The following is a 15,009-nucleotide window of genomic DNA, read 5'->3' as shown; positions in this document are numbered from 1 at the left end:
TCAGAGGGTGAGCACAGCCTGTCCCTGAGGAGCAGAGCCTGGCTTTTCCTGGGAAGCACTGCCTGGGATGTGCCCTAGGGACAGCATCCAGCAGGGACTGGGTGGGAACAGCTCAGCCCTCAGCAAGGGGGACCCTCCTCAGCAATGCCACCCTGTGCAGGAGGAGGTCTGGCAAGCAGGGCACAATGCCAGCATCAGGGAGGGCACTGAGGGAAGTTTTTGACTTTCCTGGTCTGCCCAGAGCCACACAGAGATGATTTCTGCTCCCAGAAGAAAGATATCATCCCTGGATATGTTTAAAAAAAGCCTGGATGTGGCACTGGGTTTAGCTGAGCTGTTAAGGCATGGATTGGACTCAATGATCTTGAAGGTCCCTTCCAGCCTGGTCACTCTGTGAATTCTGTGTACAGAAGTGTGAGAGCAGGCGGGCAGTGTCAGGAGGAGCTGCTGCTGTGCCTCTGCAGACCCTCCCTGAAGCCAGCAGGAGCAGCCCATGCTGGGGCTGGCACAGAGAATCCCATCAGGAGCCCTGAACAACCAAAACCCCCTCCCTGAGCAACCAGGACAGCCACTGGGACCTGAGCTGCAAAGCTGCTCATCCATTCCCATCAGATCCAGCGGCTCCTTCCCATCCAGGCAGCCTGGAATGACACTCTGCATCATTATTCAGCCTGGGTAAGGTTTAAATGTTTCTACAGCAAACTCCACTGCTTCCTTTTGATTGTCCTGTCCTGCTGGTGACAGGCTGTGCTTGGCAGGGACAAAGCTCCTGGGAGTGGCCACACAAGGGTGTGGGAGGAGGGTGCAGCATCTGGAGCTGAATGATGCTCTCTGCAGCTGGAACAGAGCGTCCAAGCACTGATGGAGGCCAGGGGAGTTACTCCATCCCACCCTCCTCAACCACCCTATTTGGCATCTCCTGCAATGCACTTCCCAAAAGCCCCCAAGAGCAACTTCTAAGACACCTCACGTTTGCACAGCATGAAAATCCTCTCCCAAGACACAGCACAAACACTGCCACAGCATTTTGCAGCTGAAAACAATCCCAGGTCAGGATTTCAGGAACAGCCCTGCCTCTTGTGACTGTGGGGTGTGATGTTTTCAAAGTAAAAAAAAAGGAACAGGAAGATTTGGGAGGTGCAAGATGTTTTCCAGTTCATCAGGAGTGATGGAGAGGCTCCCACGGGCTTCAGACAGGGAGGGACCAGACCTGCTCATCTCCCCAGCCTGGCAGGGCTGCCACACACAGATGGCAGCACTCCCTGGCCCACAGCTGCTGCACAGCTGGCAGCAGCAGCCTCAGCCACTGCCACATCCCTGGCTGGCACCATTCCTGCCAGGGCTGCAGCAGGAAACCTGTGAGAGATAAAAACCTCAGGAAGTGGCTTTGATTTCCTAACCCTTGGAGCTGCTGTTGGCTCCCAGGATCAGCAATCTGCCTAAGGAGGGTTAAATGTGGGGCAGAGCTGGCACTGAGGGCACTTGCTGTGCTCTGGACAAAGGGAGGTTCATTTTTTGCTGCTCCCCACCATGTCCCCAAGCACATGCAAAGATTCCTCCCTTTGTCTCACTCAGGCCAACTGTTTTGTAACTTCCAGGCGACAAAGCACTGATGTTCCCTCATAAACCACCAATTCCACACCATCCAACAGCTCACCCCAACTTTCCAGGGCTTGGATGCCTGCAGAAATGTGACCAGGCATGGGGGGATGGCAGCACAGGAGCTGGGAGCACAGCACTGTGGAGACACTGCTGTGGCAATGAGGACACTGGAGCCCCCTGGTACCCCCAGACACATCCCAGCCCTTCCTGGGCCCCTCATTGTCTCGGGGTCTCTGCTGCTCACAGTGACCCTGAGATGTGTTAGAAAGTCTCTTTTCCCAGCCTGGTGCTCGAAGAAGGAGTCAGAGCTCTTCAGTTCTCAGTCTCAAGGTTGTTTATTGTTCCTTATCTATAAAATTCTTTCTCCTGTCCAGCCGAGGTCTGCTCAGCAGGACAGACAGAGGCACTCTGCCTGCTCCCAGGGCAGTGTTATGTCTTTATACTAAAAACTATGTGTACAATATTTACAATTACTTCCCAATACCTATCACCTATGTTAGACAGCGAGCTTCTACTCTAAACCAATCTAAAAGTGCCAACATCACAGCAGAAGATGGAGGCCGAGAACAAGAAGGAGGAAGGCTGGACATGCCCTGATCCCTCCATCTTGCCTCCTGAACCTCCATTCTAAAACCCCAAAAATCTATTTTTCACCCTGTGATAAATTCACTATCATTCTACTTAACTGCAGATCTTCATGTAAGGTTGGTAACTTGCTCCACGGGTCATAATCAAAGTCACAGGTGTCTTGGGCTCTGTGCCAGGGTCTCTGAGCCCCCTGGCAGGGGTCCTGGCAATCCAGGACAGCCAGAGGGATGTCCTGGGTTCTGAGACCTGATTACCTGTCCCATCTGAGCTGCTGGCCTTCCCAGTGACCACACTGCAGCCCTGGTGACCAGGATTTTTTATTTATACAATTGTTTTGACAAGGCCCCCTCTGTGTGCTCCCATGGAAGGTGCAGCAGGAAAAATCCTCCACACCAGCCCAGAGAGGCAGCCTGAGCTAACCCTGCATTCCACCTCCAGCAGGGGCCAGTTTCTGACAGGGGTGTAGCAAAATGTGGGAGATTTTACATTAAAACTTGTGCCCTGAAGGAAAAATGCCTTTTGAATTTTATTAGGGAGAATTTGGCTTGTGTCTTGAAGCATGGAGGCCTAAAGTGCTACTGAACCCCTTGGACTAAACCCCCCACTCAGAAGGAGGCAAAGGAAATTTTCCTTCTGTCTTCTTTGGAATTAATTCCTCTTTGAATTCATTTTCATCTTTCAGGGTTTGTTGCTTGGGCTTTTGTGAGTGCTTGCAAAAAACTCTAAAATCTCAAATGCGTTAGATTTGAACAGGAAATCAAGACTCTGTGTTTCAGCTCCTGCTGCACTGGAAAGACACTGACTTTTGTGGTAAGAACAGAGTAAATATTCAGCCAGAAGGCAGCACAGCCCATAAAGCCACAAACGCAGACAGGCCTAAAAGTTATGAACTTATCACAAAAAAGACCAGAAACAATTCTAAAAACCCAGCCCAGGTATTTTCCTCTATTATTAAATGATGGCAGCAAATGAAGCTGCCAGGTGCAGAGCTCAGCTCCTTTACCTGCCTTTTCACAGATTCTGGATAAGCTCTGCTCTTTACAAAGCTTCTTTTGTCCCAAAGGGATTTTCCTTCTTGTGCTGCTATTCCTGCCTCTAGCAGAGGTTTTCAGTTTTGGTAAGACGGTGTGAGGGACAGGTGATACCCATGGCTTGGCACAGGGTAACTGCAGCCAGCTCTCCAAATATTGGCTACTCTGACCTTCCTTGCATGGGGAATTTCTGAATACATCTTGCCTCTCCTAACAGAGAATCATGGAATGGTTTGGACTGGAAAGGACCTTAAAAACCACCCAGTTCCAATCCCAGACATCAGCAGGGACGCCTCCCACTAGACCAGGTTGCTCCAAACAAACCCCATTCAGCCTGGCCTTGGACATTCCCAGGGATGGGGGAAACATGCAGGGAAAAAAAAACCCCAAATATTTACAAAACAAAAATGGGCAGGTCCTGAAGAGGGGAAGGAAGGAGCTTTGTTGCCTTCCCACCCACAGCTGCAGCTGCTCAGGTCCTCCTCACCTGCAGAGCCCAGTGGAAGGAGAATGTTCTGAGTGTCTCCAGCTGACGTTTGGCCCGTGCTCCCATCTGCATCCCCAGCTCCCACGGCCTCCACGTGGTGACAGTGAAAATAACCAGAGCAGCCCAGGCAGATGAGCTCCCAAGTACTCAGATTACCAAACTGCACCTCCATAAATCTGTCAGATCCCCTGCTGCAGGAAAGGGTCTGGGGTGTTAAACAAATAGGCAATAAATTTCAGAGGATTTGGTAAAATTAGGATTGTCGTTACTTTTGCATTCCAAGAAGACTAATCTGGGTTCTAATTATCCCAGCTACATCCAGGCTTTTCAATAGCTCATGCACTGATAAATGAAGCGTTCACTCTCACAAATGCCTCTCCTTCCCCTGATGGATGCAATGTGTTCCAGATGGATGGAGAAACCTTTTTCTTCCCCCCTCTTTTACACTTGCTAAGCTATTTCCAGGCATCCAGAGCAGCACAGGTGTAAATCAGCAGAGCTCTCCCCATTTACTCCACTCCCTGGAGCAGCTGAGGATCCACCCCTTATTTCTAACCTTAAAAGCACAGATTACACATAGGTGATGGTCCCATAAACAAGTGAGGTAAGAAAAAACCCCACCAGACAAACACAAAAGGCATTAATTGCACAAATCACTTTGGGCCTGCCAGCCCCTGCAAAAAAACCACTTTAATTAGGCTGATTGAAATGCAGACAGGGTTTTTTTTCCCCTCCTTTCCACTGAGGTCTTTGTACCCAATTTGTATGAACAGGAGCTGGCCTCCACATCCTCAGCCAAAACCTGTCCTCTCCCTCCTCTCCCAGGAGCCAGGACAGGGGGAAGAGGAGCCCCCAGAGGAGAGCAGCCCCTGTGACTGATCCCTGCTGCCTGATAGAGGGAGGCAGAGATGCTTTTGTGATGACAAAGGTCAGTGCTGCCCCGCAGAGGAGCGGATTCTCCCTCTGCCCTGCCACACTGTGATTCCCAGGCTTTCCTCAGGGCACTGGGATTTTCTGAGTGCCTGCCCAGGGCCAGCTGGGAGTCCATCTGCAGCAGGGCTGAGCCCACACGATGCCCCTGAGGCGGTCACGAGCGGCATTTCCAACATATGTTTGCACAAAATGCTCGAGTCCTTTCCGAGCGGGCACGTGAGCGCTCAGCCCTGTGGCCAGTGCCAGCTCTGAGCTCTGCCTCTTGGCCCTGTGTGCACAGGGAAGGACTGCAAAGCTCTGCCCCAGAAATAAATGCATCAATGTTTGTATTTAACGACCAGAAAGACATGGCAGAAAAACAGAGATGACTGGGGAGGGGAAGGTGTTGTGCTGTGAGTCCCCCACGAGTGTGCAATGGGGAAATGAGGATTCAGCACAGAGAAGGGGATGTAAGTGTTTCACCAAGCACTGCTCCTCAGAGTAAATGCACAATATGGCTCAATTCATGCTGTAATGGCCTTTTAATATGCAGTATTTTTATCTGCATGTGATTTGACAGCTTGTGCTACGTGCAGCAGCGCTGGCCAGCACCGCGTCTGCCAGCACCTCTGGCCACTGTCTCACAACCCAGGACCCACTCCCTCCTTCCAGGCAAGGCCCATCTCCAACCCTCCCTTAAAACCACAGCACAGACATCTAGGGATGTGTTTTCAAAGAACTCTAAAAGCTCATGAACATAAAACCAGAGCTTTGTACAAAACTACTGTATCACGAAGCTCGGGGAATGTTGAGAACAGAGTGATCAGTCATGCCAAAAACTGCAGGAAGGGACTTTTCAAAGCAGAAGTCCATTTGCTTGGGTAAAAAGGCAACTCCCCACCTCTCCACATAGTTTAAGGATGACAGGGAAGTCGAGTGTTTGCTAGAACATCTCAAGCAGCAAGGAAAAATAAAAGTGCTCCGTCTGCAAGAACGAGAGCTGGCTCGTCCAGCGTGTGCTCACCCTCACGTCTGTCAGCTCCACTAATGCTCACTGGAATGAAGGCTCTGTGCTGGAGCTGCAGCACGACTGCCATTCACTCCTGGAGTGCCAGATTTACCCCAGCTGCTCAGGTTTAGGCCCCTGCCACTCACCCAGCTGCTCCACTTGGGCTGTTCCTCGTAAGGAGCGCCAGGGATCAAAAGCTCAGAGGTTTCACAGTCTGGCTGCAAGCAGAGATCTGTCCCTGGGTCAGGCAGGCTTCAAGATTTCATGCAGAGAAAGGGTAAACCATAGAAAAACTGGTCAAGCTCCTGTCTGGGAGCTTGACCTCCTTGTATTTGATGCTGGCATGGAATTAAATTCCTGACCCTGCCTGGGTATCACTGCCTGCCCCAGGCTCAGGCAGTGCCAGGGCAGCACCTCTGCCAGCACAGCCACGTCATTTCCCAGCACACAGCCAGTGTCACTGCTCTAGTGATCTAAGAGTGCTAAAACCCCAAGAAGGAAGGGCTGCTGTGCCTGAGCCCTGTTCTCAGTCTCTACCCAATAAATTGGTTTCCTATCAGATGTCTGTGTTGACATGGTAAAAACTCCTTCCCTCTTTATCAGAGCTGGGTGAAAATGCCCAGCAGCACACATGAAATCAGCTCTTGACACAGTGTTTACACAACAACAGCAGCTTTTTCAGCTTCACTGGGGACCCAGAGACCAAACAGTGCCCACGGTTGTGCTCCAGGCATCCCTGCTACAACAGCATCATAAATACATAATGAGAATTTAAAAGGCAGAAGGAAAACAGACAGAGGAGAGTCCCCATATCACACTCAGCTTTCATCATCTGAAAAGAGCTACACATTTCAGCACTGAGGGAAAGGTGTCCTCACCAGAGGGTGAGCACAGGAGCTGCCTGGCAGCATCCAGAGGGAAAAGACACCAAGTTCCAGAGGAAAGCTGCCACCACATTTTATACACACTGTCACTTTTACAGAAGAAAAGGCAGCTCAGCACAGAAGCACGAGGAACTGTGTTCGAGCACAGAACAACAACAGCAAGGTCACCCACGCCATGTGAGCACAGATTTGGATCAAATCCCTGAAGGTTAGCCTGGGAAAAGCTGATTCTAGTATCAGAGAGCTGAAAGCAAGGCAGCCAGTCAGCACCTGGCCATCTCAGATGCTTCCACGGCCACCTCCAGCAGTATCCATGCATTTGCAAATCCAAATCATGCACAGCTGTGGCCAATATCACCACACACCACTGGGTGGTTTCACAGCCAGAACCTTGGGAGCAGCACAGTAACTTTTAGCACACTTCAAAGGAAAGGAAAATGTCATCTTCACAGGGCAGACTCAGCCTGAATGGACTTTATCATCTATCCTCGACTTGTACACAGACAACACTCCCAAAACTCCTTCCCAACCTGCAGCTCCAATCCTGTTCCTCCCCCTTCAGGTCCTTCCTTCCCTGCTCCCTCTCTCCCCTGATTCATGGCCACAGCAAATGTGCTGCTGGATTAGCTGCTGACACATGCATTTAGCACTTCTCCACGGACAGCAACGAGTCTGGAAGCTTTTCCAACTTCCCCTCTGGATGATGTCACCCTGGGAGGGTGCCAGGCTGGGTTTCAAGTGAAAATCCTTCACTTTGGGGTCAGACATGCTCCTATTTTTAGGCCTGGACTCTGTTGTGCAGCCAACAGCTGAGCTGGACAGTTCTTGTTATTCCACGAGCCTGCTGGCTGTGTCCTGCCCCACAGAGCCCTCTGGAAACTCCCAGTGAGAAATGTGTCCCTGCACTGGGAATGGCGATGGAGAAGGGCCCTGGGGCTGCAGCCTGGGAGCTCCCACCCACCCACCTGGCTCTGCCAGCTCCATCAGCCCAGCCTGCCTCCCAAATTCCTGTTAGTGCCACTGCCCCACGTCCCCAGGTGCCACATCCACACAGCTTCTAAATCCCTGCGGGGACGGCGACTCCACCACTGCTCTCTGAAAATTCCTTTTTGTCAAGAAATTTTCCCCAAAATCCAATCTAATCCTCCCCAGCACAGCTTGAGGTCATTTCCTCTTATCCTGTTGTCACCTGGGAGAAGAGACTGACACTCACCTGGCTGCACCCTCCTCCTAAGCAGTTACAGGCTAAGAAGGTCCCCCCTGAGCTCCCTTTTCTCCAGGCTGAGCCCCCCAGCTGCTCCTCATCAGACTCATTGCACTAATTTCCCTGACTGCAGCCCCTGATCAGCCAGTGCCTGTGCTGTGGCCATTTAAGCAAGTGATGTGTTACTGTGCACACAAAGCAAAGCAAGGAAAAGCTTTTGGGATGAGCTGCAGATCCACCCAAAGAGCAGCCAGGCTCTTGCTCTGCCCCTCCCAGCACACACCCTGTTTTGTAGGGAGGCTTTTGGCTCAAAGGCCCAGAGGATGCAGACCCCAAGCAGCAGCACCAGCCCCGTGTGCTGAACCAGCTCCTCTCAGCAGGGCTGAGGTGGAACCAAACCCGCTGTGGCAGCCCCTGCAAACCACAGACAAGTGACAATTGGGATGCTCTGGGGGCAAAGTGTGACTGTGAGTCACGTCCCAGGCCAGCTGCAGGCTGCCTGCAGCCAGCCAGAGCAGGGGCAGGGCTGCCCTGCACCCCAAACCCTTCTGTCAGCCACCCTGCCCTGGAGCTCCTGCTGCAGCACACCAGCGCACACACACTCACACAATCACACACACAAACACTCACACACTCACACACACACATATCCCAGGCTGCAGCACCCACACACTCACACAATCACACACAAACACACGCACAAACACACACAAACACTCACACACAAACACTCACACAAACACTCACAAACACACACACACACACACACATATCCCAGGCTGCAGCACCCCAGCACTCACACACACACACACACACACACACATCCCAGGCTGCAGCAGACCCACAGCAGGCACTGCTGGCTGCTTTGATTCTAACCCTGTGAGTCCCATCGCCCTCCCAAAGGGGTGAAAGCCAGCCCAGCAGAGGCTGCTGGAGGGCAGCAGTTCCTGTGTCTTGGGGCTGGCAGCCCCTGTCCCCCCAACAAAACCTGCATCCCCTCTGCAGCTGCTGGAATTGATTGGTGTGGGTTGGAAGGGACCTTAAAGCCCAGGCAGTTCCACCTTCTGGGACACCTTCCACTACCCCAGGCTGCTCCAAGCCCTGTCCAAGCTGGCCCTGGACACTTCCAGGGATGGCAGGCAGCCACTCTGAACCCACTCACAGAGAAAAAAAATAAATGTCACTGGCTAAGCCTGCAGGGACTCTCCAGCATCCATGGGCACACAGAGCAGCATTGAACAGGAATGCTCAGGTGCTCTGTGCTTGCAGGGTGCCAGCACAAGGCACTGCTCTGGCACTGCTGCTCCTGGGCATGTTTACAGCACAAGCAAGGGCCCAAGCCAGATTAAACTTCAGATATTGAACCATTTGCTTCAAGGGAGTTACATCAGCAGCTTGGCCTGTCTCTCTCTTTGCTTCTCTCTGCCTTTGAAAACAGCGCTCTGCCTTGGTTTTATCAAGCAGAGCAGTCTGAGAGGACTCCCTGCAGCACCAAAGAGCATCAGCAGCTTGGCCTGTCTCTCTCTTATTTGCTTCTCTCTGCCTTTGAAAACAGTGCTCTGCCTTGGTTTTATCAAGCAGAGCAGTCTGAGAGGACTCCCTGCAGCACCAAAGAGCCTGGAGGACATTTAGCTACAGGAAAAGACCAGCAGAGAGGAGGAACCTGTGCTTTAAAAAAAAAGGAAATCTCTAGTGAAACACAAATTGTGCAGCTGTCCCAGCTGTGCCCTTCTTACAGCACATTTCAGCACTCTCATCTGCATTTTCACAGAAATAAAGTGGTTTTCCATTGGTATGGAATACATCACTGCTGCCAGAGGCTGGACAAGCTGAGTGTTCTGCAAGGGACAAGTGTTGAGAAAGGCTCCTTCACTGGGGAATGCTCCACTGCAGCCTTGTGCAAGTGCTGAGAAAAGGGATAAAAATAGGGATAAAAATAAGTGAGGACCATCCCCTGGGCTGTGCTGCTCAGGTCACAGGTGCTGGTGCTGGACACAGCCTGTGGAAACCCTGGAAAAATTCCCTGAACTGCCACCAGCACCAGCTCAGCTCAGGAATATGCAGCAGGAGGGAACAGAAAACACTCTGGACAAGCAGCTGCCAAGGGCTCGGGTGCTGGTCAGGCAGGGCAGGAGCTCTGGAGGGAGGGAGGGTGGCTGCCAGCCCAGGCTGGAAGAGCACGTCCTGCCAAGACATCCAGGCACCAGAGCAGAAGGGAATGAAAGAAGAAAGGCCATTAGCTTTGGGTGCTGCCAGAGAGGGCCTGGAAGTGCTTTGGTCCCATACACCAAACCAGCTGAGCCACGTGTCCCCCCCAGGTCCTGCTGCCTCTGGCTCCAGGTGGCAGAACCTGGCACCAGCTCCTCCCCTTCCAGCCCTTTCTCAGCTTCAGAAGAGGAGAAACAGAAACCTGAGCTGCCTCTGCTGCTGCATGAGCTGGGAGGATGTGAGGCAAGAGGGGAAGCAGAATTGCAGCTGATGTGGTCAGTGCCAGCCTGCAAAGTGCACGCTGCCTCCCTCCCCAGGGCTGCAGGTGACAGAGCTGACTGCAGAGTCTGTCATGGGACAGGCAGAGAGCAGAACTGTCAGGGCCTGTGGAATATTGCTTTTCCTCACTCATTTGGCTAATTCTTCCTTTATTTCTCCTACTCTCACCACAGATTGATCTCTTTTCTGATATTCAGGTGTGTCCTGAGCACACACTGCTCCCTTGAGGTTTGTTATGCTACCAATAAATAAATTACCTGCTAATAAACCCCCACTTCTCTTTTAGGCTGAAGATAATTAAATTCATGCATGAGTTAGTAATTTCTGTGACTGGGCACTGGAATGCACTGGGAAGGTGGAAGGCTGTGATCAGATGTGCACACCAAGGCACTGCAGGATTTACTCTGAGCTTCCTCTGCAAAGGTGATTCAAATATTATGGTAACCAAACTGTGGTCAAGCAATTGATAAAAACATGTGAAGATCCTCTCACAGACAGAGCAAACCATAATTTAAAGATGCAATAAAGGGTGATAAGGCTGTGCCTTGGCACTGCCTGCAGTCAGCCATCACAACCAACTCACTGACTCCAGCTTTAATAAACACTGCTAAAGACATTAACCAACACGAATGGTAACACAACTTTCCACAGTGCAAATATGAGTTGGAACTCTTTCCATTTAATGCTTGAAACAGGCTTAATGATCAGGATGTGAGGCCCTAGGAATGCCTCTGGTTGTGTTTCTGCACAAAGGGAGTGCCTCTGCCTGCTCATTCTCATCACACACTGCTGGGAGATGGGAAAGAACTCATAAAATTGTTCATCTTGGCTGGGCTGGTAACACAGGGAGCAGGAAAGGGAGGGTGGAGGGATGCTCCTTCTCTGCAGAGCAGCAAGAGGTGACCATTTCTGCACAGAAATTGTCATGAGTGCCACTGAATGACACAGTGACAGCAGTGAATTTATCATGTGTGGGATATTTTTTAAGAATACTTTTATAACTTCATTTAATGACAGAATCTGCTTTTCCCAATCCTTTGTCAGCCTAAAAGACTTCTCTGCCCCAACTTTTGTATTGGTCACATTTTGATTTCTCTCCTGGCGAGCCAATTTACTACAAATTCTGTGTGTTTTCTTTAACCAGGCAAGAGGAACAGATCACAAGCCACTTTATTAAGGAAGTCAGGGTAATTATTCTCAGAGGATAATTAAAAAGTAGGGACACATGAAGTAACCTGACCCAGTTCTGAGAGCAGCAGCAGAGCTGGCAGGAGATGGCAGCTCCCAGGGGCCTCCATGCCTGGGGAATCCTTGATGTCTGTAATGAGGCAGCTCAGGGGTGCTCACTCTGATGTCAGCATCAGCCACGGCCACCAGATAAATCCCTGACCCCAGGTGGGCTCTGAGAGGGGATGGATCCCCACTGCCACATTCCAAAGCCAGCCCAGAGCTCTCAGGTGAGCAGGGGCAGTGGGCCATGAATACTCCTGGCTGCTGCCACACACCAGCAATGGAAAATCCATTATTTACAAACTTACCAATCAAAATCTCTAAATAACAACCAGTAGAAGGGGGGAAGCAATTCTTAGCCCCTGCCAAGATCCATCTGATGCACCTGGAAGCTGCTTCCAGAGGTACAGGGAGACACTTGGAAAAGCCTCAAAGCCATTTTTCTCTGCTCTAACTTGCAGGCTACAATAAGGAATGAGGATATTACCCAGCATTGCAGAATCAATAGTTATTGTGGGAATCATTGGTTTGATGTCAAGGCCAATTAGCTGCAAGTGGAATTAGCACATGCCCTGAGCTGGAAGACAAGAACATGCTCTTCCCTAGATGGGAGAGATGTTGGCCAGGTGTGCACAGAAATTCTGGAACTGGCACCACATTTCCCAATGCTGACAAATCCCACAGCCCTCAGGAGCCTGCAGCAGTGGCCTGGGCATGGGACAGACAGACAGGAGAAACCTGCAGCCCAGACTGACCCTTTGCCTTTGGAATTTACACCCAGGAAAGGCCAGCACAGCTATTCACCCTGTGTCAGGTCACCCAGCACAACAATCTTATCCCCCCACCTTCCCAACTTTTGCCCTGATTTGTGCCAGCAGAAGTTTTATTCTGTTTCATCATTTATAGCTTTTCTTGGACTGATCTATGCCTGCTTTGGCTACTGAGGAAGAGTTCAGCACTTGAGATGGAGGGGGACAGGCAAGGAGTGTCACATTAAAGGAAACAGGCTGCACAGGTTTTAATTGACTTTAAAGATCCGAGAGAAGCAAGAAAAAGGAGCCAACTTGCAGGATTCTGTGCAAGGTGGTGCAAAACTGAATGTTTAATGTTTAATATTTTGAATCTCATGCTGGGAGCAGCCAACAGTGGAGAGACTTTGCAGAGGTCAGGAGGGTGAGAGCCTGGGGAGGAGGCAACCCCAGGGCACATCCCCGCATAACCTGGGTGGGCAGCAGACCTTGAAAACCACAGAAGTGTAGAATCAGAGAGTATCCTGAGCTGGAAGGTCCCACAGGGATCATCAGTCCAGCTCCTGGCCCTGCACACACCCCAGCAATCCCACCCTGTGCCTGGGAGTGCTGTCCAAACCCTCCTGGAGCTGTGGCAGTCCTGGGGCTGTGCCCATTCCCTGGGGAGCCTGGGCAGTGCCAGCACCCTCTGGGGGAAAAAACCTTTTCCTAAAATGTTCATGTAAACTGCACTGAGCCCTGAAAGCAGGAGCGCTGCCCCCAAGCACCCTTGTGCACCTTGGGACATCCTCGGGGTGAGGAAGGAGGGGGACAACCCCAGCCCAAGCCATTCAGTGGTGCTGTTATTGAAACCTGGGGCAATCCCACCACACCAGCACTCCACCAACACCTGCAGCAAAACCCTGACTGCTCTGTGCTTTACAAGACTTTTGGACAAACAGCCCAGGATGGTGGGGAAGCCCCAGGCTGTGGCTGACAATGTGCACGAGCCAACGATGCCATCCAGAGGCGCTCGGGTGCAGCACAGAACTCTCTGTCATCAAAGGCTGAAGGCAAAGACAGCACCTCTGTGCATCTTACATATCAGATTTTAAACTAGCCTCACCACCAAATAATTGCATTTTATTTATTTATTTTTAATTTATCCTGCCCATCACTTGTTTATTTTCCGTCTCTCCTCACCGTGTGCCTTGATTTTCTAAGCATATCATTCTGCAAAATACAGATACACCTCTGACCTCTCCTGGCAAACAGGAGTTACTTCATTTTACTCCCAGTTGCTGAGAGCAGGCCTGGCACAACAGAGGGAATTGAGAGAGACACTCATCTGTGTCTGACTGCTCTGCAACAGTGCCTGAGCTGAGAAAGCACCAGCCCCACACTGAAACAGGAAACACAGTCTCTGTTCCCCATCCAGGACAGCCAGCTACTCCCTTTCAGCTGTGAATTCACGACTCCAACTTGACACAAGAAAATGCCTCTCTAGCACATGATTACACGTATTTATGTGTGCTTGTGTCCACAGAGTTTGTGCCTGAGCAGCGTGGATGCAACATCACCTGGGGCACGTTTCATGATGGGCAAAGCATGGAACAGGAGAGATCTGGTCAGTAGCAAAGACCTAATTCACCTTTGTGTACAAAGATACCCTCTTTGCTGGCACCTGGGTCTGTGTGGCAACAAAATGGGGATTTGCAAAGTGATCCCATTCATATCAGAATAAAATCAACCACTGAATCCTTATTTTCTCCATGAGGAACCTCATGGGATTAGAGCCACAGAAAGTCCTGAGTTGGAAGGGACCTGCATGGATCATCAAGTCCAGCTCCTGGGATTGCAAAGATTACAGATAAATAATCCCAAAAGCACAAATGATATAATTACTATTTTAATCTTTGGGATTTCCCAAGCTTTATTCAGATACACATCTGATTTTCAGATGTACTATCTTAAAATTATAGAAAATACAATACACTTGCACCTGACTTTTTTTCCTCAGAAACCATCAGTTACTGGTTCATTAGAATTAAGGCACAGGGTATTATTTTATCACCTTACACAAACTAAAAAGGAAAATTGAGGAACAGGTTGACTTGAAAACAAGCAGAATAACTTTTCATATAGTTTAGGCAAGCATAATTGTCATATACTGCATCCCTCCCCAAAGGAGCATCCTTCTTTTACAGTCTCAGGACTTGAAAATGAAGAAAAACTGAAAATACAAATGACATCAGATGGCAAAGGGTGTGGCTGAACCATACTACAAGGAGGCATAGTTCTGGGTAAGGGGAGATGGCTAAAATGAGATTTTGGTGTTGGGATCAGAATGTCAAATGGAGGGACAGATCTCTGCACTGCATTTGGAGCCACCTTGGGGTGCCCTCAAACCCAACCTGCTCAGCACTGGGCATGTCCTGTTTAGAGGTGCACTCTGGGCCCCCCTCAGCAGCTGGCCTGTGACAGCTCAGTGAGAGCACAGAGCATGGGGACAGCTGCACAAGGACAAGTTTGCTTTGGGAGCCAGGAGTGACCCTACAGGACCCTGCAGTCTGGCAAGGTGAGAGCTGGGGATGCAGCTCTTGTGTTTCAGACACCTCAGTGCTGAATGTGTGTCTGGAGGGAAGGGCAGACATATGGAGCCCTTCCTAAAGCTGTGAGAGAGGAATGACCCACAGGGATGGCTGAGTCAACAGCCTAATTTTATAATCCCAATAACATAACCCCTGCCATGGGTTTCAGACATGTCTTATATCAAGTGTGCAACACTTCCATGAAGCAGCAGGAAAAAAATAAGCAAACCCCAGGAAATACACCAGTTCTGTGTGC

The 15,009-nt window shown here is 50.5% G+C and overlaps 1 protein-coding gene across 1 annotated transcript in view; it reads right to left on the bottom strand.

Moving 5' to 3' along the window:
* Nucleotides 1-15,009, bottom strand: part of LHPP (phospholysine phosphohistidine inorganic pyrophosphate phosphatase) — a 76,744-nt gene that overhangs the window by 36,020 nt on the left and 25,715 nt on the right. The window lies entirely within an intron of this gene.

The sequence above is a fragment of the Geospiza fortis genome, unplaced genomic scaffold (genome assembly GCF_000277835.1).
Source record: "Geospiza fortis unplaced genomic scaffold, GeoFor_1.0 scaffold452, whole genome shotgun sequence".
NCBI lineage: Eukaryota > Metazoa > Chordata > Aves > Passeriformes > Thraupidae > Geospiza > Geospiza fortis.
The sequence above is the reverse complement of the archived record's forward strand: the minus strand, read 5'-3'. Positions and strand labels throughout refer to the sequence as shown.